Source organism: Vipera ursinii (genome assembly GCF_947247035.1).
Source record: "Vipera ursinii genome assembly, chromosome: 1".
NCBI classification, from domain to species: domain Eukaryota; kingdom Metazoa; phylum Chordata; class Lepidosauria; order Squamata; family Viperidae; genus Vipera; species Vipera ursinii.
Genome location: NC_139512.1, coordinates 4933316 through 4958782, shown reverse-complemented (window position 1 = coordinate 4958782; position 25467 = coordinate 4933316). Strand labels below are relative to the sequence as shown.

General features: G+C 44.8%; 1 protein-coding gene across 3 annotated transcripts in view; it reads right to left on the bottom strand.

Annotated features, from left to right (window-relative positions):
* CSNK1G2 (casein kinase 1 gamma 2) overlaps window positions 1-24974 on the bottom strand; it is a 96869-nt gene extending 71895 nt beyond the window's left edge. For all 3 annotated transcript variants that reach the window (XM_083349881.1, XM_083349880.1, XM_083349879.1), the window contains exon 1: window positions 24727-24974. The gene's annotated coding sequence lies outside the window, so the exon portion shown is untranslated. The remainder of the gene's footprint in view (window positions 1-24726) is intronic.
* Window positions 24975-25467: the final 493 nt, after the last annotated feature.

The following is a 25467-nucleotide window of genomic DNA, read 5'->3' as shown; positions in this document are numbered from 1 at the left end:
GCCTTCTTAAATGAACAGTGCAAAGAAATAGAAGAAAACAATAGAATAGGGAGGACCAGAGATCTTTTCAAGAAAATTGGAGAGATGAAAGGAAACTTTCATGCAAAAATGGGCATGATAAAGGACCAAAATGGCAGGGACCTAACAGAGGCAGAAGAGATTAAGAAGAGGTGGCAAAATTACACAGAAGAACTATACAAGAATGAGCTTAACGTCCCTGATAATCACAATGAGGTGGTCACTGACCTCGAGCCAGACATCCTAGAATGTGAAGTGAAGTGGGCCTTAGAGAAGCTGAGCAACAACAAAGCTAGTGGAGGTGACAGTATTCCAGCTGAGCTATTCAAAATCTTAAAAGACGATGCAGTAAAAGTGCTACACTCAATTTGCCAGCAAATTTGGAAAACTCAACAGTGGCCACAGGATTGGAAAAGATCAGTTTACATTCCAATTCCAAAGAAAGGCAGTGCCAAAGAATGTTCAAACTATCGCACCATTGCACTCATTTCTCATGCTAGTAAAGTTATGCTTAAAATTCTACAAGCTAGACTCCAGCAGTATGTGGATCGAGAACTACCAGAAGTACAGGCAGGATTTCGAAGAGGCAGAGGAACTAGAGATCAAATTGCTAACATACGCTGGATCATGGAGAAAGCTAGGGAGTTCCAGAAAAACATCTACTTCTGCTTCATTGACTATGCTAAAGCCTTTGATTGTGTGGATCATAACAAACTCTGGCAAGTCCTTAAAGAGATGGGCATACCAGACCATCTTATTTGTCTCTTGAGAAATCTATATGCGGGCCAAGAAGCAACAGTGAGAACTAGACACGGAACCACTGATTGGTTCAAAATTGGGAAAGGAGTACGGCAAGGGTGTATACTGTCGCCTTGCCTATTTAACTTATATGCAGAGCACATCATGAGAAAGGCAGGGCTAGATGAATCAAAAGTTGGAATTAAGATTGCCGGAAGAAACATCAACAACCTAAGATATGCAGATGATACCACTCTAATGGCAGAAAGTGAAGAAGAACTAAAGAGCCTCTTGTTGCGGGTGAAGAAGGAGAGTGCAAAACTTGGGTTGAAACTAAACATTAAGAAAACCAAGATCATGGCATCTGGCCCTCTCAATTCCTGGCAAATAGATGGGGAAGAAATGGAGGTAGTGACAGATTTTATTTTCCTGGGCTCCAAGATCACTGCAGATGGGGACTGTAGCCAAGAAATTAAAAGACGCTTGCTCCTGTGGAGGAAAGCCATGGCAAATCTAGACAGCACACTAAAAAGCAGAGACATCACCCTGTCAACAAAAGTGCGTATAGTCAAGGCTATGGTCTTCCCAGTTGCAATGTATGGCAGTGAAAGCTGGACCATAAGAAAGGCTGAGTGCCAAAGAATTGAAGCCTTTGAACTATGGTGCTGGAGAAGACTCCTGCGAGTTCCTTGGACTGCAAGGCAATCAAACCGGTCAGTCCTAGAGGAGATCAACCCTGACTGCTCTTTAGAAGGCCAGATCCTGAAGCTAAAACTCAAATACTTTGGCCACCTAATGAGAAGGAAGGACTCACTGGAGAAGAGCCTAATGGTGGGAAAGATTGAGGGCAAGAGAAGAAGGGGACGACAGAGCATGAGGTGGCTGGATGGAGTCACTGAAGTAGCAGGCGTGAGCTTAAATGGGACTCCAGAAGATGGTAGAGGACACGAAGGCCTGGAGGAGCATTGTCCATAGGGTCGCGATGGGTCGGACACGACTTCGCAACTAACAACAACAAAAGAAGTGCCAGAGGAGAGATGATATTCTACTCCCATCCACTCTCACAAAGTCACATCCAGCAATTTCTCCTAACAATCCTGTGGCTTACACAAATCCCATCAGTGAAAATCAAGACACTATTTTGTATTATAGACTGACGTTTTAGTATTAAATAACATTGGAGTTCAATAGTCTTTTTTTTTGTTCCAAGCATTTTTTTTTCAAATGGCAAAACTGTAAGAGATTGTTTTAAACTCAACGAGTGTGCAAGATTGCATACATATACAAACATATATATACCTCTATAAGGACAAACTAATAATAATAGATGCAAATACCAGCCTTAGCACTGATAAAGAAGATATTAAAGTGATATCTTCTGCCTTTTAGAATCAACCATGAACAACAGGCAGGCCCAATCTGCGAGTCACATGCAGCCCTGAACAGTTAGTAATGCAGGCCCACAAGATCATAAATTTTTAATGTTATTATGTGATTTATACACGTGGAATATATATTTTATATTTTATATTTTATAATATATATATATTATAAATAAAATAAATATATGCGGACCAAGACAATTCCTCTTCACTCAATGAGGCAGGCGAGCCAAAACATTGGACACCCACAAATCTCACAGTAGCACTTGGTAGAGTAGCCACGAAGGCTTTGGAAAAGATATGAAATGCTTTTTTCAAAAAATTTGCTAGAGCAGGGATCCCCAGCCCATGGCTCACCACTGGGTTGTGGCCCAATCGGAACCAGGCCACGCAAGTGGCTACCAAAAGCACACACAGATCCACTCACATAAGCGGAGGGCACTTGCGCTTGAAGCTCCATTCGCACAACCGGTGAACACCTGTCGCACGAACAAATGGAGCGGTGAACCCTCGTTTGAACCCTGCCACTCACGTGGAACTGTCCCCTCTCCCGCTCCCCCACACACACCAGGACACCAAGCCGTGTACTACAGCATTCTCTTTGTTGTTGTTTTTTTTAAAAAAAATCTGAAAGTTAGGTTACAGAGCCTAATTCTACACTGCAAATCCATGGAAGTGGGGGAAAAGCACTTGTGCAGATGCTGCTTTATTTTATTTTTTTAAAAAACAGCAAGCTCCAGGTGTCTCTAAAACTAAATATAATTTCTTTTAATGCCAAGCCATGCATCTCTAAGAAAGAGAAAGAACATTCTGGGAAGACCAAAATATTAACACAATATATCTAGAAAACAAGATAGCTAACCAATTTTGGGACTGAGGGAAAATACTCATACAAATGAGGTTAAATACATTGGCCGTGAGAGAACTCTGCCACAACAGAGCACTTTATATATGATGTACAGTCTATTTCCTCAGGAGGAAAGAAGCCACACTTACGGTACTTTTTCTATGCATAAAATTAACCAACCTTTGCTCTGGTTTACATAAATTAGCAGATGGGCATAGCAAATACCACTGCTCACACCAAGCATGGCGTTTTGAGACATGAAAAAAAGCTTTCCATTCTTGTTATCCTTCATTAAAACACGTGATACCAAAAGAAAAATATTAGCTGGAATTCCAACAACTTCCAAAGCATCTCTTGATCCATTTTTAATGCCACTTAGTAAACCTGCTGTCAGGACCCACCCCACTCCACGTCTTAGGGAAACAAAAACTCTTGGAGTCAGTTCTAGTCCAAAAGGAATTTTTACTAGGACATGCTTGGTTGTGGGAATACAAGACAGGACTTGGTATTGTTTTACAAATTGAAACTTTATAAAGAGTTCCCGGTTCAACCCCCTCCCCTCAACCCCATTTGGTCAGCCCCCCCAACATTTTACTTCGTGTCATCCCTTTCGTGGGAAAAAGGGAACTTCGAATCTTTATGGTTATTGCTTTCTTCCTTTACAGATTCAAATGGAGACACAGGCCAGATGCCCTAACCCTCCCCTTTGTTCCCCCAGTTCAAAAGGTTTCCCTTGGTCTTTGAAATAACCTAAGGCAGGCTGAATCCACATCCGCTCCTCCTTCCTCGGGAGATGGCAGAATCCATGGGGGGGGGGGTAATGTTTTAAACATACATTTATGAATGTGATATAAATGGATTCTGACACCTGCATCACGTTAAGCAGAATCTTCCACAAGAATTGAAATCAGATCACATTTCTCCATAATGGCGCCAACCTTATGAAATAGCCTTCCTTTTAACGGTGGACAGACTGCACAGTCCATAAAGCAATTGGTCCAGAGGGCTTGACAGCTGTTGGTCATCTGTGATGTTTGCTATTAATGTTAATAATGGCTGTAGCTGTTATGAGCGCTAGCAATAGCACTTAGACTTATATACTGCTTCACAGTGCTTTATAGCACCCTCTAAGCTGTTTACAGAGTCAGCCTATTGCCCCCAACAATCATGGTCGGTATTTTACTCACCTTGGAAAGATGGAAGGCTGAGTCAATCTTGGGCCAATCAGAATCAAACTGCTGGCAGTCGGAAAAATTAGCCTGCAATATCCCATTACATTTATAATGATAATAATAATAAAGTTGGAAGGGATCTTGGTGGTCATCTAGTCCAACCCCCTGCTCAGGCAGGAAACCCTATACCATTTCAGACAAATGGCTGTCCTGTCTCTTCTTAAAAACTTCCAGTGTTGGAAAATTCACCGCCTCTGGAGGCAGGTTGTTCCACTGATTAATTGTTCTAACTGTCAGGAAGTTAGTTCTAGGTTGCTTCTCTCCTTGATTAGTTTCCATCTATTGCTTCTTGTCCTGCCTTCAGGTGCTTTGGAGAATAGCTTGACTCCCTCTTCTTTGTGGCAACCCCTGAGATATTGGAACACTGCTATCACGTCACCCCTCACCCTTCTCTTCGTTAAATTAGACATATCCAATTCCAGCAGCTGTTCCTTATATGTTTTAGCCTCCTGTCCCCTAATCATGTCTGTTGCTCTTCTCTGCACTCTTTCTAGAGTTTCAACATCTTTTTTACATCATGGTGACCAAAACTGGATGTGGCCTTACCAAGGCATTGTAAGGTGGTATTAACACTTCACGTGATCTTGATTCTATCTGTCTGTTAATGCAGCCTAGCACTGTGCTGGCTTTTTTGGCAGCTGCAGCACAGTGCGGGGTCATGTTTAAGTGACTGTCCACTAGGACTCAGAGATCCCTCTCACAGTTACACTAATTTCTTATTTTTTTATTTGTACTCATGATAGGCCACTTAGTAGGGTACAATTCTCAAAAATATATACAAACCATTATAAATCTAGTCCTTGACTTGTGACCAGTCGCTTAGTGACCATTCAGACCCCACAAAAGGTACTTATGACCCAGTTGCGAAGTGCCAAACCTGTCATTGCTGGATCAAATCTCCGCATCACGGGCCCTCAACAACTGGCCCACTTTTGCAGCTGTTTGCAATGTCCTAAAGTCACATGACCACAATTTACAATGTTTTTGTTGAAACCTGATGCTTACTTCTCGTTTTTGGGAAAAACACTCCATGCCAAATAAAGGGTTCGCATAAGAAACATGAATATCAGACACTTTATTTTTTTTTATCATGGATGTTTTCATCTACATTTTTGTAGGCTACCATCAACTTAGTAGCATATAAATCTAATAAAGAAATAAACAAGATGGGTCTATATCAGAGGTCTTCAACCTTTCTGGGCTCGAGGACTGGAGGGAAGGAGAGCAGCTTCAAAATTGGTGTGCGTGTGCGCACATGCACGGGGCCATGCACACTGGCACGGCACTAGCAGCCCCGTCCACGCTTATAGAATGTGCTGGTGCCATGTGCAAGTGCAAACAGTTGCGCACCCCCAGGGCGGCTAGTGGCCCATTTGTGCATGCACAAATGGGCCGTGCAAACAGCCCAGGTTAGTGATGCATGCACAAACAGGCTGCGACACCCGCCCCGCGCTAGCATTCCCATTCGTGCCTGTGCACATGCACAAAACAGGGCTCTAGGCGCTGGTGCAAGTGGGGGAGAATGCACACACATGTGCACGCAATGGCCAGCCGTTTCTGCGACCTGCTGGCCAACAGCCCATGGCCCAGTCCCAGGCCGCGGACCATAGGTTGAGGACCAATGGTCTATATGCTTGAGAGCAGACAAAGCGAGGAGGCAAATGGCTTCATCACTGAGTTAATTGCTACTCCTACTTCATTCATCAACTGTTGCATGCCATGAAATGACCAACATCAGCCTTTAGGGGTGCCACTAACCACTTTACCAAGACAACAATAACCAAAATTAAGGGCTACTCACCAGCAAACCAAGAGTTGGTAGAGCTCCATTCAGCTTATCTCCCCACTTGGACTCTAGCAGGAGTGGTTCTTTCTAGGAAAATGGCTCTCACTTTGCCATGACACCACACAAGAGTGTCCTTGAGTTACAATTGTAATCAAGCCTGCCCATAACTGCCACAAGTTGTAACTGTCATAAAACAGGTTGGCCATGTGAATTTGCAACTTTATTTGCAGCATTAAGCAAACAGAGTGGTCATAAGACAAACAGCACAGTCATTAAGCAAACGTGTTTTTCCCTATGGCAGAGGTCTCCAATCTTTCCGGATCAGCGGATCAGTGGAGGCAATGGTAGGGCGAGGTAGGGAAAGGAAATGGTTTTGCATGTGCGTGCACGGCGCTTTCACAAATGTAGCTTTGTGCGTGCGCTCGCCCACCACTTTCCATGGCCCACTTCCGAGCGAGCTGCAGCCCAACACTAGGTTGTAGACCAGAGGTTGTGGACCCCTGCCCTATGATGCAGTCTTGCCAAAAACCAGACGACTTGGTTTTCAGCTAAACCACCATAAAGCATGGTCATGTGACCGTGGGGCACTGCAAACAGATGTTAATGCAGCCATGACGCCAAGTGGTCCAAGTGTGGGCATATGACAGCAGGAAGGGGGGGGTGACAGCCAGAACTTCAGATCTGGGTCTTAAGTTCCCTTTTTTGGGTCTGTTGAAAGTTCAAATGGTCGCTAAGGGACTAGTCATAACCTGTGTGCTATTGCTTGCTATGACAGCTTCAGAGCAGCTGGTGATAGTCTAACCAGGTCTTTTGGGAAGAGGAAGTTTATTTTTAGCACACAAAAAAAGGATGGGCTGACATATCATTGAACTACTGGTTTACATATCTCCTTACGCCAAACTAAACATTGCTGCTCCTGACAAATTAAGTGATGTCATGGATGTCTTATCCCGGTGTCAACACTGATAACGTTGGATGTTTTTGCATTGACAACAGATTGAAATGTAGCCATCTTTTCCCTTTCGCTTTTAGAGTTAGATGATGCTGGGAGGGGGGGATGTGAATGAGAGTCCAACTAGACATAACAACACTAAACTTAGCCTGAGAATCAAGGTTACTGAGCCCAGTACTGATAAAGAATTGGCGGGCTGGAGAGCTGGAGAGGAAGCCTGGGCTTCAAGCTAATTGGGGAATGTGATTTATGACTATTAATTGGAGGAGGGAATTGTGCTTTGATACTAGGTGCCCAGGGGAGGGGAATTCAGTTTTTGGCTTCGATTATGTAAAGGCTGATATCATGCTACTCGATTAAAAGATCCTTTTAAGGTAAACAATGCCTCGAAGTTCTTTTGAAGAGTTTCATCTGTCGGTACCACGATACCCAGTGCTTGGAGACTTTGGGGTCTGGATGGGGATGAATAGATTTCAGAGAACCCTGCCAAGATTGAGTGCCCTTTGGGATTGGGGCCTACTGGTTCTAAGGACTATACCATTTTTAGTGCTGATGGGGTTGCACTGCCCCAGACACACCCGGTGCACAATCTGGAGGTCCTTCTAGATTTATATCTCCTACTCAAAGAACAGATCAGTCATGGCTAAAAAGGGCCTTTGCATAGCCTTGCGTTGTGTGCCTGTGTTTTCTTAACGACTGCTGCAAAATAGGTTGCAAAATTGGGACCGACCCGTTTTACAATCATTACAACTTAATGAACATAATGGGCAGGTCCATTATGGTCATATGTCAAAGACTACTACCTGTATGTCAGGAGATTTAAAACTAAGGATTATACTCACAAAAGTGTTACATCTGAACAGCAAAATAGGAAGAAAAGAAGCTGAAATATTAATGAGTATTACTGTCAAATGATTAGCTATTTCATATAAGACTGATGTCATTTAAGAATGATAAATGCAGTAAGCCTATCCTTTTGAGTAATTAATTTCCTGGAGAGTTAGATCCTTTTCTTCTCTAGCAATATCATCATAGAGTGAAAGGTCCCCAACCTATGGGTCTTGGCCCACTATCGGGCCGTGGCCTCTTGGCTGCTGGACTGTGTGAGTAGCTGGGCAATGCACATGGGTGTGCATGTGCTCACCCCCCCCTCGTGACACTGTTGACATTGAGTGTTGTGCAGATGGTAGTAGTGCCACTAGTTTTGTGTGAGTGGCGGCGTTGCCATGAACCTTGCACAGGGGCAGCAGCATGCGAGCAGCAGGTGGATGGCAGCACACCACATGCAGGTGGCGGCATTGCCACAAGCCTTATGCGGGTGGCGGTAGCACCACAAGCGGCAGGTGGGCTGCGGTGCAAGCCTTGCGCTGGGGGTGGCAGCGCAAACCTTGTGCCTTGTGCCTGCCCCCCAAAATCACCTCTATTTACCTGTTTTTCAATTTATCCAATCACTAATTTTGCTGAGCTAATGAACTCAGTAAAAGAAATGGAAAAGATGTAAAATAAAAAATGCTAAGCTGCAATTAATAATTAGCAAAAGGAAGATATAAAGCAGATAAAAGCCAATAATCTATTGCAATGCCAACACAAAGCTAAAGAAAACACAAAGCTTCCAAAAATAAAATTAACTTTTTCAGACAGATGTACACGTGTGTACAAATAAACATATCTAAAGCTACTTTTAAGTCAAGGACCAAAATCTACTAAAGCTATTCTAAAAGGGTTCAACAACTTCCTTAAATAAGAAGTGGTGAACCATTGCAGTTATTAATGTATGATTTCAATTTATACAGATGTCCACATCAGGCACATGATATTTGATGCTTACAACAATTAAAAACAATATAAAAGCAGGATGCAGTACATAAAAAAATCATATACAGTTGCAAGAAAAAGTATGTGAACCCTTTGGGATTACGTGGAGTTTTGCATGAATTGGCCATAAAATGCGCTCTAAACGTCATGTAAGTCACAACAATAGAAAAACACAGTCTGCTTAAAATAATACTACACAAACATTAGCTGTTGTTTTAATTGAACATAAGATGGAAACATTCACAGTGCAGGGTGGAAAAAGTATGTGAACCTTTGGACTTAATAACTGGTTGACCCTCCTTTGGCAGCAATAACCTCAACCAAACGTTTCCTGTAGTTGCAGATCAGACCTGCACAACGATCTGGAGTAATTTTGGACCTCTCCTCTGCACAAAATTGTTTCAGTGTAGCAATATTCTTGGGATGTCTGGTGTGAATCGCTCTCTTAAGGTCATGCCACAGCATTTCAATCGGGTTGAGGTCAGGACTCTGACTGGGCCACTCCAGAAGGCGTATTCTGTTCTGTTGAAGCCATTGTTTTGTTGAATTCCTTGTATGCTTTGGGTCATTGTCCTGTTGCATCACCCATCCTCTGCGGAGCTTCAGTTGGCGGACAGATGGTCGTACGTTTTCCTGCAAAATGTCCTGATAAACTCTGGAATTCATTTTCCCATCAATGACAACAATCCGTCCAGGCCCTGAGGCAGCAAAGCAGCCCCAAACCATGATGCTCCCTCCGCCATGTTTTACAGTGGGGATGAGGTTTTGATGTTGGTGTGCTGTGCCTTTTTGTCTCCACACATAGTGTTGTGTGTTTTTCCCAAACAACTCAATTTTGGTTTCATCTGTCCACAGTATATTTTGCCAGTAGTGCTGTGGAACATCCAGGTGCTCTTTTGCAAACTTCAAACGTGCTGCAATATTTTTTTTGGACAGCAATGGCTTCCTCCGTGGTGTCCTCCCATGTACTCCATTCTTGTTTAATGTTTTCCTTATTGTAGATGTGTCAACAAAAATGGTAGCATGTGCCAGAGATTTCTGTAGGTCTTTAGCTGACGCTCTAGGATTCTTCTTTACCTCATTAAGCATTATGCGCTGTGCTCTTGCAGTCATTTTTACAGGACGACCACGCCTAGGGAGAGTAGCAACAGATAGTCTGTCTTACCATGGACACATGAACATCAAGGCTTTTGGAGATACTTTTGTAACCCTTTCCAGCTTCATGCAAGTCAAAAATTCTTGATCGTAGGTCTTCTGAGAGCTCTTTTCTGCGAGGCATGGTTCAAATCACAGTGCTTCTTGAGACCAGTAAACCCAAAACAGGTGTGTGTTTTTAAAGGGCAGGACGCTGTCAGCAACACATCCAATATCATCACACTGATTGGAGTCAAGGTTGGCTCACTCCTGGCTCCAATTAGCTCTTGGGGAAACCCAGCTAACTGTGCCTTATTCAATCAATCATGATATTTATTTATTTATTTATTAAATTTTTATACCGCCCTTCTCCCGAAGGACTCAGGGCGGTGTACAGGGCAATAAATATTAAAAAACAAAGTACAAAAGTTAAAAAACAATTAAATAATTTATGCCCAATATATACAATAGTAAAAACCATATTAAAAACCCCAACCCCAACCCCATCAGACCAGGCCGGATTGCTCAAATAAATAGGTTTTTAGATCCCGCCGGAAGGAGCGAAGGTCGTGGGCCATCCGGAGCTCAACCGGCAAGCGGTTCCACAGGTCTGGCGCGCCCACAGAGAACGCCCTCCCCCTGGGGGCCACCAGTCGACATTCTCTGATCGGAGGCACCCTGAGGAGGCCCTCTCTGTGGGAGCACACTGGACAGAGGGAAGTTGACGCCGGCAGCAGGTGCTGCCGTAGGTAATCCGGACCCATGCCATGTAGGGCTTTATAGGTCATTACCAGAACCTTGAATCTCACCCGGAGGGCAACCGGCAGCCAATGTAGCTCGCACAGCAAAGGTGTAACATGGGAGTATCGGGAGACTCCCAACACAACTCGCGCGGCTGCATTCTGCACCAGTTGGAGCCTCCGAGTGGTCTTCAAGGGCAGCCCCATGTAGAGAGCATTACAGTAGTCCAAACGAGAGGAGACGAGCGCATGAGTGACAGTACACAAGGCATTCCGGTTCAGATAGGGCCGCAACTGGCGCACCAGGCGAACCTGGGCAAAGGCCCCCCTAGTCACAGCTCCTATATGATCTTCTAAAGAGAGCTGAGAGTCTAGGAGGACCCCCAAGTTGTGTGCCCTATCTACGGGGGGCAATAGCTCACCCCCCCATAGCAAGAGATGGAGTAATCTGAATTTCCCGGGATGCCGGCACGAACAGCCACTCAGTCTTGTCAGGGTTGAGCCAAAGCCTGTTCCTCCCCATCCAGACCCGGACCACCTCCAGGCAACGGGACATCACGTCGAGGGCATCACTGGGGTGGTTTGGGGTTGAAATGAAAAGCTGGGTATCATCAGCATACTGATGATACCCAACTCCAAAACCACGAATGATCTCACCCAGAGGCTTCATATAGATGATGTTGAACAGGAGAGGCGAGAGGACCGATCCCTGGGGAACTCCACAAATGAGAGGCCTGAAGGTCGACCTCTGCCCCCCCTGCCAAAACCGACTGCGAACGTCCCAGAAGATAGGAGAACCACTGAAAAACTGTGCCTGCCACTCCCAACCCCCTGAGACGCCGCAGCAGGATACCATGGTCGATGGTATCAAAAGCCGCTGAGAGGTCTAATAGGACTAGGACAGAGGAACAACCCCTGTCCCAAGCCCGCCAGAGATCATTCACCAGCGCGACCAATGCCGTCTCCGTGCTGTACCCGGGCCTGAAACCCGATTGGTAGGGGTCCAGATAATCAGCTTCCTCCAAGAACAAAGGGAGCTGATGCGCCACCACGCTCTCAACAACCTTCGCAAGAAAGCGAAGGTTGGAGACCGGACGAAAGTTGTTTAATATTGCTGGGTCCAAGGCAGGATTCTTGAGGAGGGGTCTCACCACCGCCTCCTTCAAGGTGGCGGGAAAACTACCCTCACTCAAAGAAGCAGTTATCACTGCCTGGAGCCAGCCTCATGTCCCATCCCGGACCACATAAACCAGCCAGGAGGGACACGGGTCCAATAAACACGTGGTGGAGCTCAGCTTCCCCATGATCCTGTCCACGTCTTCAGGAGTCACAGGGTCGAACTCCTCCCAGATAACATCGACAAGACTGCCCGTGTCCTCATCATCAGACTCTGCCCAGTTGGAGTCCAAACCGGTCCGAATCCGAGCGATTTTGTCCGAAAAATATCAGCTAAACTCCTCAGCACGACCCTGCAAGGGCTCCTCCCTCGCCTCCTGATTAAGGAGGGAGCGGGTTACCCTGAACAGGGCGGCCGGGCAATTATCTGCGGACGCGATGAGGGTGGCAAAGTGGTTAGACCTTGCCACCCTCATCGCCGTGAGATAAGATCTCGTAAACAACCTTAGTCGCAACCGGTCGGATTCAGATCGGCTGGACCTCCAACAGCTCTCTAGGGCCCGTCTCCGACGCTTCATCTCCCGGAGCTCCATGGAGAACCATGGAGCCCATTGGGATCTGCACCGGGTCAAGGGCCGCATGGCTACAACTCGGTCGAGTGCCTCTGTGGCTGCCCTTTCCCAGGCTTCCACTAGGGCATTGGCCGAGCTGTGAGCAAAGGAGGCAGGTGGGGACCCAAGTGCCGCCTGGAACCACTCAGGGTCCATTAAGCGCCTAGGGCGGAACCATCTTGTTGGTTCAGCAGCCCCATGACGTGGAGTGGCAAAACGGAAGACCAGCCGCAGGAGATGATGATCGGTCCATGACAGGGGTATAACAATTGGAGAACCCCCACCCAGATCATCTAACCGCCGTCCAGATAGAAAAACCAAATCGAGCGTGTGACCCCCCCATGAGTTGGACCCTGAATAACCTGCATCAGGTCCATGGCCGTCATGGAAGCCATGAACTCCCGAGCTAACTCAGATGATCTCCCCAGGGATGGTAGGTTGAAGTCACCCAAAACCATAAGTTTGGGGAACTCAACCACCAACCCTGAGAGGAAATCGAGAAGCTAAGGCAGGGCTGCTGCTACGCAACTGGGCGAAAAGTACACCAGCAGCAAGCCCAACTGAGCTCTAGGGCCACACCTCAGGAGGAGGGACTCACACCCGACTATCTGGACCATGGTGGCCTCCCACGGACACAAGGTCTCCCTCGCAACTACCGGCACTCCACCGCCCCTACCCAGCCTCAGTTTGGGAACAGAATGTCACAGTCCCAAGAGCCTATCCTTTTAGCAGGGATGTCAAACTGCTGGCCCGCGGGCCAGATGCAACACGTGGAAGCCACACCCACCCCATTGCCGGCAATGGCAAAACCGTCCCGATACGTTGCGCGACGTCATGTGATGTCGCGAGTTTGACATGTCTATTTTAGGAATATCCACTTTTTTTGATCCTGTAAGCCAGATGGGCAGAAAAGTATCCTTGATAAATCACTTACAAAAACATTGGGAGTTTAATGTTTAGTCCAAATCCAACTACTAGGTCACCGAGTCACATCTTTAAAATAATTGCAAGGATGGCCTTGCGTTTACTGTACCCGTGTTAAGGCCTGCCCCATATCCACAACATCTAAAAAATCAAAACTCTCCCTGGTGTAGGGTAAAAATAACCTTGAAAAAAGCAAGACAGCAGCAAAATTCACTACACAGAATCACTTGGAGCTCCATGAAAGCCATTCCCCCATGCTGGAAAAATTATTCCTTGAAATAATGACGGAAACCTTTCCATGCTGCCAACATTTGGTCTGTATTTATTAGCCAGTGCCATTAGACTCTGCATTGAAACTGGTGGGTGGAGGCAGGCATGGAATTTACCAGGAGCACTCACTCAGACAGGCTGTTCCCATTGGGCTGTTCTGATCAGCAGCAGCATGCAGCAGATACAAACAGATATAGCACTGAAATACACAGGTGCAGCTGAAACAGGAGGAGCAGACAGGGCCTTTCCAAGAAAGTGCAGGCAACCATCAAGATGGAAAAGAGCTTTATCCCCCAGGAGATCCTTGGCCTATTGCTACCAGCACACCAGCCAAAAAACTCCGTATGTTGTTAGTTTTGCTATTCCAGGCTGGCAGAACAGAGAAAGAAGCCCTGGTTTGCCATCTGTTTTGCCAAACTGTGCTGCCAATTTCTCTGAAAAAGGGGCCATCTCTTCCTCTCTGCTCTTCTGCAGGGTTGCAAATCTTGGAAGAAATAAGACTGCTAGATTTAGGTCCATTTATTTTGCTCCCTGCTCCAAAGCAGAGCAATTGGCTTGTCTGTTGCTTCGAATATTGTCTTTCCACCACCAGCCCTTTCCTATTGCGGTGTAAAAAGCCCAGGAGAATAAGAAATCAAACAATAGGACAATCCTGACAATCAGAACAAACAAGATGAAAGAAATGTATAACTAGGCTTAGGCTTACGAGTCCAAAATTTCTGTTGCTAAGCAAGGCAGTTGCTAAGTGGGTTTTGCCTCATTTAAGATCTTCTTTAACAGAGTTTTAAGCCAATCACTTAATGATTCTTCAGTGAAACATGCAGTCATTAAGTGAATCTGGCTTCCCCATTGACTTTCCCTGTCAGAAGCCAGCTGGGAAGGTTAGGAATGCTGACCACGTGATCCCAGGATAGTGCAACTGTCATATTGCTGTTTCACATTGGTTTGTGCTTAAATTGTAAGCCACCCTGAGTCTTCGGAGAAGGGCGGGATATAAATGGGATTAAAATAAAAATAAAATAAAATAAATATATGCCAACTGCCGTATGTCTGAATTTTGATCACACGACCCTGGGGATGCTGTAATGGACATACCGGTAATTGTGAAAAAGTTGTAAGTCACTTTCAATGCTGTTGTAACTTCAAACAGTCACTGAACGACGGTTGTAAGTCAAGGACTGACCTGTACTGATCTAGTATTACGGCTTATGAAAAATTAGAGTAAGACAGACTCTATCTAGCAGCCCCAAAATAGCTATGACACAGCTAGCAAATCTCCTGTGAGAAATAGCCTGGAAGAGAACTATCACTATACAAAGCATCTCTCTGATAATCATCTGCTTATCTGAAGTTTTCAAGCACAAGGTAAGTCCTCAGTGACAGCAATTGAGACCAGCCACTCGGTTGTTAAGTGGAAAATAACATTACTGCAGCAAGGGTGTGATATCACTTCCTACTTGGGTCATTAAGTCAGGGGTGCCAAGCTCTAGCCCCTTGGGGCCCGATAGCAAAACCGCACCCACCCCATTGCCGGCAATGGCAAAAAAAGTTGCGACACATCACAACACGTCACATGACGTTGCGAGTTTGACACCCCTGCATTAAGTGAACCACCACAATCATTCAGCAAGACGCCACGTGACCACAATTTGTGATTTTACTTCTGTGTGCTCCCTTAATTCAGCTTCTCAGAAATCAGTTGTGAATGTGCACCACTTGTGAAGCACCTGTAGGGCAATCATGTGACCACGGAATGCTGCAACTGTCTTAAATGTGAGGATCGGTCAAACATCTGTGCTCTTAATAGCATTGTACCAAGGCGTTCAGTAATCAAGGACTACCTGTATTTTAGGGTGGGGTGTATCACAGCTGGGGTTGTTGTGTTGCTTTTCTACATTTAAAGCCTGAAAGGAAATAAAAGTGTAACAAGTGATTTTTCTCAACTTGCCCAGAATTTTTTTTCTACAGGTTTTCACTTACTTGGTATTATCTGATTTATATCTTGCCCTTCTAGCCAGAGGGCACTCAGCTAACAAAAAAATTAATCTGATAACAGATAAAATCATACTAATGAATATTAATAGTTAGGATTAAGACCACATGCATGGCTGGAGAAATTTATATTCCTTCTCCCCAGGCTGCAAATGAAAGACACAGGAGTTTTGAACTCTACTTTAGTGCTCTGGGTGCAGTTGTTGACTGATCCATAGGTTATTATCTAACCCCGGGGTAGGCAACCGTGGCTCTTTTATGACTCGTGGACTTCAACTCCCAGAATTCCTGAGCCAGCTATGCTGGCTCAGGAATTCTGGGAGTTGAAGTCCACGAGTCATAAAAGAGCCACGGTTGCCTACCCCTGATTTAACCTTTCCCTGTAGGGACACTGAAGCACCCTGACCAATTTAACTGTTTGATTTTTGTACCATCCAGTACATCCTTTATCACTCCCTTTTGGCGGCATGAGCAACATTAACTCCAATGTTCACAGGCAATCAATCAATCACCTGAATTTACAACCCACCTCAAACCTTTTGGATTCAAGGCAAGGAGCAAAAAAAATAGAAACTGACAGCAAAAGCAAAAAGATAGAAATTGCAATAAAAATGCAAAGAAGGAAAACACAAACACGATTAAAATCCCCTGTGATGGCACCCACAATCAATTAGAGCTGAAGGCACATCAGAACAATGCCCATTTGATTAGCAAGGGGAAGTAAGGCCAAATTAATTCTAGGGCAGAGAGAAGATCCACCTTTCAGCTCCCAATCTATGTAAATTAGAAGGGAAGGGTGGATTCTCAACAGGCCCTTTCTTAGAGATACCCACCCTGGATTCAGATTCTTTTTGGCAATCTACCCCAAATATAGAATGTAGTCCCTGACTTATGACCACAATTGAGCCCAAAATTTCTGTCCCTAAGTGAAAGTTAAGCGAGTTTGCCCTACTTTACCACCTTTCTTGCCACAGTTAAGTGAATCACTGCATTGTTACCGTGTTTCCCCCCAGTCTTATTTGGGTGTGTGTGTGTTTTCCGCGGTTTCACCTCATGGCAGCGGCACCAACAGCCCCGCCCAGCCGGCCCACTTCTTCTGGGGCCACTCGCCGCTGCTCACACCTGTTGCGCCCCCGGCCTCCATTTTGCCATCTGGGTCCTTCAAGAAATGCCTTTGCAGCTGAGAATGGAGCTCCGGATTGATGCGCGTGGCGCCTCCCAGCCTCCATTTCGCCTTCAGGAAAGGCCTTTGCAGCTAAGAACCGAGCTCTGGATTGGAGGCGCCGTGCACATCAATCCGGAGCTCCATTCTCAGCTGCAGAGGCATTACCTGAAGGCCCCTGATGGCAAAATGGAGACCAGGGGTGACATGCACAAGAGAGACCAGCAGCAAGCAGCTGCAGAAGAAATGGGCCGGGGAGGCAGGTATCCGGGGTATGGGAAGCCTGGCTGCAATGGTAAACAGGTGCGGGACGCATGGGGTAGCTCCAACCCCACCCACCCAAGCTTGATTTTCACTCGTGCCCCTCGCCCCAAAAGTAGGGCTTATTTTGGGGGTAGGGCTTACATTAGGCCCACCCCCAAAAATCAAGCTAGGGCTTATTTTGGGGGCAGCTCTTATTTTCAGGGAAACACGGTAATGTGATCGTTAACTGAATTTGGCTTCCCCATTGACTCTGCTTGTCAGAAGGTCGCAAAAGGTGATCCCATGACGCCGGGACCGTAATAAATATGAGTCAGTTGCCAAGTGTCTGGATTTTGATCACATAACCATGGAGAGTCTGCAACAGTCTTAAGCGTAAGACTTCAGTGACAAGTTACCATTGTAACTTCGAACAGTCACTAATTGAACTGTTGTAGTCAAGGACTACCTGTAGATAGACAAAGACACCTGTTTAAGTATGGAGTAGTTCTGCTCTCTAGACCAGTCTGCACAACTTATAGAAGAGTACTGGCAGTGTCTGAAAGGCCTGGAGATATTGGAGGGAAAATGTATATGGCAGAACTTTCCTGGCAGTAGCAACATTTGGTGACAGCAGATTAGTTTTCAAAAACTGCCACTGGGTCACCCAAGGCTGCTTGACAGGTTGCACGGGGCCCATGGGCCATATGTTGTACCAGCCTGCTCTTTGCTAAAGGTATGGTCAAGAAGCCAGAGCACTGTTTCTCAACCTTGGCAATTTTAAGATGTGTGGACGTCAACTCCCAGAATTCCTCAGCCAGCCATGGTGACTGGGGAATTCTGGGAGTTGAAGTCCACACATTTTCAAGTTGCCACAGTTGAGAAACACTGGGCTAGAGTAGGACTGTCAAACTGCCGGCCCGCAGGCCAAATGCGACATGTCGAAACTGGGCCCACCCCATTGCCGGTAATGGGAAAAAAGTCACGATACGTCGTGACACATCACATGATGTTGTGAGTTTAACACCCCTGGGCTAGAGGAACAACCTTCCTACAACATTCCTCAGCTTCTTATTTAGATACCCCAATGTCCACCAGCAAATCACTGGTATCTCCATGATTCAACTTTACAATCTGTGACCCAACGCAGTGATTTAAAAATATTTAGACACTCTCAAAACCAGAGATTAAAATCTGAAGGATTACAAAGGAAAAGTGTACACACATCTACACATACACACTATATTAGTGTGGGTTAGCTTTCTTCAGCCAAACACTTTCCAGACCTGAAATAACAGCACAGGTAGTCCTCAAGTTATGACCACAATTCAGCCCAGCATTTATGTTGCTAAGTGAAACATTTGTTAAGTGAGTTATACCCCATTTTATGACTTTTCTTGCCACAGTGTTTAAGTGAACCGCTGCATTTGTTAAGTTAGTATCATGAGTGAATCTGGATTTCCCATTGACTTTGTCTAAAGGTCGCAAAAGGTGATATGACACTGCAATTGTCATAAATATGAACCAGTTGCTAAACATCATGTGACCATGGGGATGCTGCAACGGTTGTAAGTGTGAAAAATGGTCACAATTCACTTTTTTTAATGCTATTGTAACTCTGAATGGTCGGTAAATGAACTGTTATAAATTGAGGACTACCTGTCTTCCCACTTATTTTATAGCCAATATGCCCAGGCGCTGGTAATCCTGGGACCTGCAATCCTAATTTATCTTGAATGCACCAGGTTAATAGCATTTATTATTTTTATTCTACTTTCCTAATGGATTATGAGAATTGTCCTGGGGTGTTCGCTGCACTTGGTTTTAATCTTGCAGATATTTGATTAATTGCTGGAAGTTTTCAAGAAAAGACATGACAGTCCTTTGTCTGGGATGGTATAAAACTCCTGCCTTGGGCAGTGGGTTGGAATAGAAGACCTCCAAGGTCCCCTCCAGCCTTACGATTCTATGAATAATAGGCCATCCATTGCACAAGCTAAACAATTACTAGATTAGGTAACATCATTAATGCTCAACCCCGAGCTCAGAAAGTACCAAGAGTCAAACAATTCTCCAATATGGCAACTATACGAATATATTCACACACGTGTGCGTGTATCCCAATCAACACCCTCTCAATGTACTCCTAGTTCACTCGTTAATGTTTTATTTCTTTCACTTCATATTCTTATTCCCCTGTTCCACATTTGTTGTTTAAAAAACATAGTTAGGGTGGTTAAGCCTAACCCTATATTTTTTAAACAACAAATGTGGAACAGCAGAACAAGAATATGAAGTGAAAGAAAAATGAAACAGAAACAAAAGCAAAAAAAACCCGAACCCACCTACTAACTATACAACAAGTATTATTGTGATCACAGTTGCTGCTTATGAACCAGGGCTTTTTTTGTCATAGAACGCTCAGAACGGAGTTCCGGCACCTTTTTTGGATGGAACCTTGTAGGATAGGCAAGGCAGGTTGTATGACATGTATGAGTTCCGGCACCTTTTTCTTTTACAAAAAAAGCACTGTTATGAACTATCATGCAGACACTAAGATTGGCATGACTGATCATACATTTAAGAAATGGAAGGGGGGGGTCATGACACACAGCCCTCCCCTTCTTGATTTGACTAACCAACCCTGTAAATACTAGCCAGCATACCCATTTGCTGCAGGAGGGCCATAAACTGTAATCTAATCTAATCCACTGGTGCATCAATTCCATACAGAAACACAGGTCTGGACTTGTCCCTTACAAAGCTTCTAGCTTAGAAACTGCTATTCTAAAGCATAAGGATGTATAAATGCTTATTGATGTGGAAAAAGTCTACATTTTAACCAGATTTTTTTTTTAAAAAAAGAGGCAGAGCTAATGTATGACAGTGAAGCTTATCGACCATAGTTGGCTAAATAAGAGTTCATATATTCAATGACAGCCTAATCTGCCTATTCAACAGATGCATTAGACCAGGAGTCCCCAACCTTTTGGGCACTAGGGACCAGTTCCATGCAGAAAGGTTTTTCCACAGACCGGAGTCTGTGGTTTTGTGCTGACTGCATCCCACGGATGGGGTTTTGCTTGTTTGTGCGGACCGGTTGCTGGCATGCCGTGGACCGGACTGGGAGTTGGGGACCCCTGCATTAGACAGCTTTAAGTTACTGCTTTACAGATAGTTTGTTCATATACTGTGGAAAGCAAAATAAGCATAAGCAAATCTTTGCTCTTCCCTCCCAGTTTTAAAAGTACCTCCCAATTCAAAAGCAGCATACCAGCATACAGGTAGTCCTCATTTAGTGACCACCACTGGGACTGGCCATTCAATTGTTGAGGAAGTCACTATATGAAGCTGACTATACTTAAATGATTATGCTTCAGGTTTTCTTTGCTTTATAGACCTGCAAAGGTCATACATGCAAGGATTGGTAAAAGTCACTTTTTCCATCACCGTCATAACTGTGAATGCTTGCTAAATGAAGACTGCCTGTATCCAAAAAGGAAGGGCTAATACCTTGCCTTGCAAAGATCTTGGCTCAATTGATGATGTTCGTTCAAGGCCTAGAACTAGTTTCCTTGAGTTCTGAAGGAACAGGAATCTGTTGCTCGTTTGAACTGTGGGAATGCAGTTTTCTTAATCCAGGACCGCAGGTTAGTTGGGGCTGATAGGAATCGTCGTCCAAATTGTCCAATATTTGCTAATAAGGAACAGTAGCTTTCTACTTAGAACGAAATTCCTTGGTGCATTCAACCATTTGCTGAGTCACTTATATTTTTTAACTCCTGCAATGACATTCGCACAGTTCATTTTGTCTAAAGCAGATTCAAAAAAAAAAAGAGGAAAGCTTCTATATTATTTCTGCAGACAGGTGGGGAGCAATGTTTTTCATAAGAGGAAAGAAGGGTTGAGAACTGAATTTGGTTCTGTAAATTCTTGCACCGTTCCCAAAATTAAGCACCTCATATTTATTTGGTTGAATGAATGTTTTTTAAAAAAATCATTTAAGGTTGTGGCCAGCATTTCTAAGGCAACATTTTTCACATTTTTAAATCCTCTATCATGGTTTCAAACATTCTTTTTAAATGAGAGACATTTAAAGAGCATCCTCTCCTATCCTGGATGGCCTTGGGCAATTTTGTCACACCTCAACATCACCCTACATGAACTCAAATTGCATTTAATCCACTTACATGCCATTCACATCAATGTCCTGCAAAGAAAGATCAATCACGGCTGACAAGTTCTGTTTAAAGCAAAACCTGTATCTCAGCATTAATTTTGCTCACCAAAGATCAGCAAATAATATTACCCAGTAGTCCCAGGACACAAATGTGAAAATCAACAGTCCAAATAACTTTTAATGATTAACACTCATACAGTAGCACTGTGACATTGGTGATGAACAGAACAGCTATTTAACACTGGCCTTTTACATCCCATGACAGTATTTTTTTTCAAGATAGCTTCAGGAGAAAAAGGGAACCAAACTGGAAAGATAATTGATTATAACACCCACATGTTTCCTGCCAAATTCCATGCTCTCCCAAAATGGTCAAAAATTAGGTTTTCTGTCTTAGTCTACTAACAGGAACAAGTAAAAAGATGAAGGAGGGGTTTGTTTTCTAATTATTCCAGACAAGATGCCGCTTTTGCGAGAATGCACCTTTCTCAAAGATAAGCAACAAAAAAAAGCTAACAAAGACCGATAATTTTATTTTTTACTTTCCACATCAACCAGTCTGTGAAAGAAATAATCACAGAAAGCCATATGACAGAGGACCATGAGAAGCACGTGCAATGTTACTACAGCCTCACTAGGATGGCGTGCATGGTTAAAATGGGCACTGTACCGTAGCTGCACATGGCAAGGGAATTTTCAAAACAATGGGGGAATTCTAGAGTGAAGAACAGATTGGATTCCTTATTAAGGAAATCCCAGAACTGCAAACATTTACTTCTACACGGTAACACAGAGAAGGCTATTGCTATACCACAATTCACATGCTATACTGATTGTTACCAAGAGCTGCCTGGGAATTCTGGGAGTTGTAAACTACAAACCTGATTTATGTTTTACGAACAGCTGACTAGAGTGTCACATTTCTGAATGTCTTTCTCAGTGTGCAAATATGCATGCGAGGGAAATCCTCTCCTGGAGACATGCAAAGGTTAACAGCCAAGTCAAGGCACACTCTTTCCTGCCCACAGAACAGATGCAGAGTACTGCACATGCCAGCAGCTACTACTTGGTGGTTCAAGATCAAAGACTTCATGCAACCAAAAAGAAAGTTAACACCTGGCAGGCTCACCTTGTTTCAAATAAACTCAGTTCAATCTGAAACTACCCTAACAAAAGAAAAATTTACACCAGCTCCTTCTAAACCTGAAGCTTTAAGTCAGCTTCTTCTCAGCCTAAATCAACCATACCTCAGAGAAAGAAACAAAGAGGGTAAAGCCTTAAGACCCTCACCACCTAAACTTTTGGTAGGGGATGGAGATGGATTTGGGTGGAGAAAGAAGAAAAGAAGCAAAGGATCATTTTATTTTAGCCTCTCAGACTTGGCACATGCATTGAATTCCCTCATCTTAATTAAGACTGTTCCCATATGTCCTTATTCTGTAATTTCAGAATTTCCTCCCTATTTTATTTTTAAAAACTAACCTTTAGCATTCTTTGCAGAAAAAGCGGGGGTGAGGGGAACCTTATGTATTTCCTGGTCTGCAGTTCCTTTGGCAAAGGATTTCACACACTATCAATTTCAGATCTAGAAAGACCTGAAATAAAGGCAAGAAACTGGCTTTATGAATACAATTACAAGCAAACAAATTTTGGAAAGGGAGGGGGGGATAATATCTAACGATAACAAATTGTTTTATAGTCTGGAACAAATTCACTTAAGTTGATTCTTGGAAATTAAAAATGTAGACACCAAATACAGAACAACCTATAGTCTGGGGGAATGAAAGAACCACAGAAAATATAGAGATTTTGGAGAAAGTGATGGTATAAAAATACTTTGTATTTAACCCTGAAAAACACTATAGTTTTCAACAGTCTGTTGTGTAGATGGTTGGTACACAAAAAAGTAAGTATATTTCTTCTGCCTCTATGTAGTGGAACTATTTTCAACTGCCATGCAAAACTGGATCTTAATCTACAAACATTTGCATCTCCTGAAACCACTTTCTAATTTACAACTCAGGTTGAACAAAACAAGCCACAGGTTTTGAGGAGGGGGTAGAAAGCACAAAGGCTTTGTGGGTTGCTGCGTGGAATTCCCCTACTTAAACTACAAAAAGATACATCACAGAAAGGACTGCAATAAGAAGCAGGGGTTGGGGAAGTGGGGGTAATACCATCCTAAAACATTGACAGTTGCCTGGACTCGAGGACCAGAAGCTAAATCTTCATGCTTACGTGTGAATAAAACAAAGAAACTGGAAGAAAAACAGAAGGTCGATTCAGTTGGGTCCAACAAACCTGTTCAATAAAGGAGAAAGATTAAATAGATATAGCCCCATCTCTCGCCAAGTTGCGCCCATCTTCAGTTTATGAATATCATATGCCAATCGATCAGGCACAAAAACCTCTGACAGAATTTTTAATTCCCTTCCTTCCGTTCTTTTTCTTCTTCCATCCGCCTCCCCCTTTTTTTCTTTTCCACAAACACACCCTCATTATGGAGATTAGTAATAATTTGTTTAGAAGTATAGAGAGAGCAGGATGGGTAAAAGCTGGTTACCAATGGAAAATGAAAAGGGGGGAAAAATGGCACTTAAAAGAAAACCAGGGCTCACCTGTTTACTTTCCATCTCATTCCTTTTACAAAGAAGCATCTTAACATGCAAGGAAGCCCAGAAGCTCTAACCACTGGCGTCAATCTACCTCGGCTATGTTTAAAAACCTCTCTCTCTCTCTCTCTCTCTCACACACACACACACACACACACATATATATATTACAGGCCTAGCATGCTGTTGCTTCCTTTCCATTGCAAAGGATAAAAAAGCAACCCCCCCCTCCACCTTTACGTACACCCTAACCCTCCCATACCCCAAATACAGTTTTCCCCACTTGAAGCCCTTTGAGATTTGGAAGAGGGAAAGGGTGAAAAGTTACATAAATCTCGGTGCCTGTGAACCAAGGCAAGCACCAACGACTGCTTCCACGCATCACAGAAATGCAGAGACAAGGAGAAAGGAGAAGGCAAGGCAATAGAGCCGACTGGGCTTCTTTAGGAGGAAAAAAATGTGGGGTACCGTCCTCCCGTTTTCCCCCCACCCCGCCTTTTCTGCTCAGCATCCCTTCCACCAAACTAGGTTGGTGGGGGGGTGGGGGTGGGGTGGAGGAAGGAAGCAACAGGAAGGCCTTCCAGCCAAACCCTCCTCCTTTAGGCTTCCTCGTTTCTCCAGCCTTTGCAAGCCCCCCCCCTCCTGCCCTCCATAAAACGTGAAGAAAAAGTACGGGGCAGGGCGGAGGGAGGTTGCACTAAACTTTGCTCCATTAGATATAGTTAAGAGGAATCATAGTCCTTGCAAAATGTAAAAAAAAAAAAGCAAAGCTCTCCCTTCTCCTCCGCCTTACCAAACTGAAACTTACTTTTCCCCTCCGCCGCCACCGGCTCCCCACATTGGGACACATGCAGGGGGGCGTCCCCCCCCCCACACCTTTGCTACAAGCCTACCCCATGAAGAAGAGCCAACCACGCTCTACAAAATCAGCCCTCCGGGGATAAAGCCGACACCTCCCACTCCGTCGCGACTCACCTGAGCTTCTTTCCCCCGTCCGGACTCTTCAAGGGTGGGGGCCCAAAGGTCTCTTCCCCCCCAGCCCCTCCATGGCTCGCGGTTGTCTCTTTAAGCCTCTTTCTGTCCCTCTCCTCCCCAGCAGGCAAAGAGCAACGCCTTTGCGCCAGCGGCGTACAGCCCACGGGCCTCCTATGACATTGACGTCACGGCGGCGGCGCAAACCGCGTTGGTGAATAGCGGGATCCGCTTCTGGAGCTTAGGAGACTCTCGCCGCCTTCTCTCTAAGTCTGGCCATCCGCTGGAAGGGAGGGAGGGGGGGGGCGGGCGCCCGTAAAGGGTTTTTGGCGCATGCGCCGAAGAGAGGGAAGTGGGGGGGGGGAAAGAAAGGAAAAGGAGAGGGCGCGGGCGGGAAGAGAGAGAAGCGTAGAGGTGACGGCGCGGTGGCTGCCTGGAGAGGACTTCCGGATTTCTGTAGGATGCTGGCCGGCTCGCCCACGTGAAGGAAAAGAACCGGGCAAACTCACGCGCATTAGTACAGAATGCTGGCGCGTCCCAACGACGAATGTTACCCTAATAAAATCATGCCTGTGGTGATTTTGAATTAGGCCCCGATGGAATTTATTCTAAATTTGGGGATTCATACATTTACAGCAGGGGTCTTCAAACTTGGCCCTTTTATGACTTGTGGACTTCAACTCCCAGAATTCCTCAGCCAGCTTTTGCTGGCTGAGGAATTCTGGGAGTTGAAGTCCACAAGTC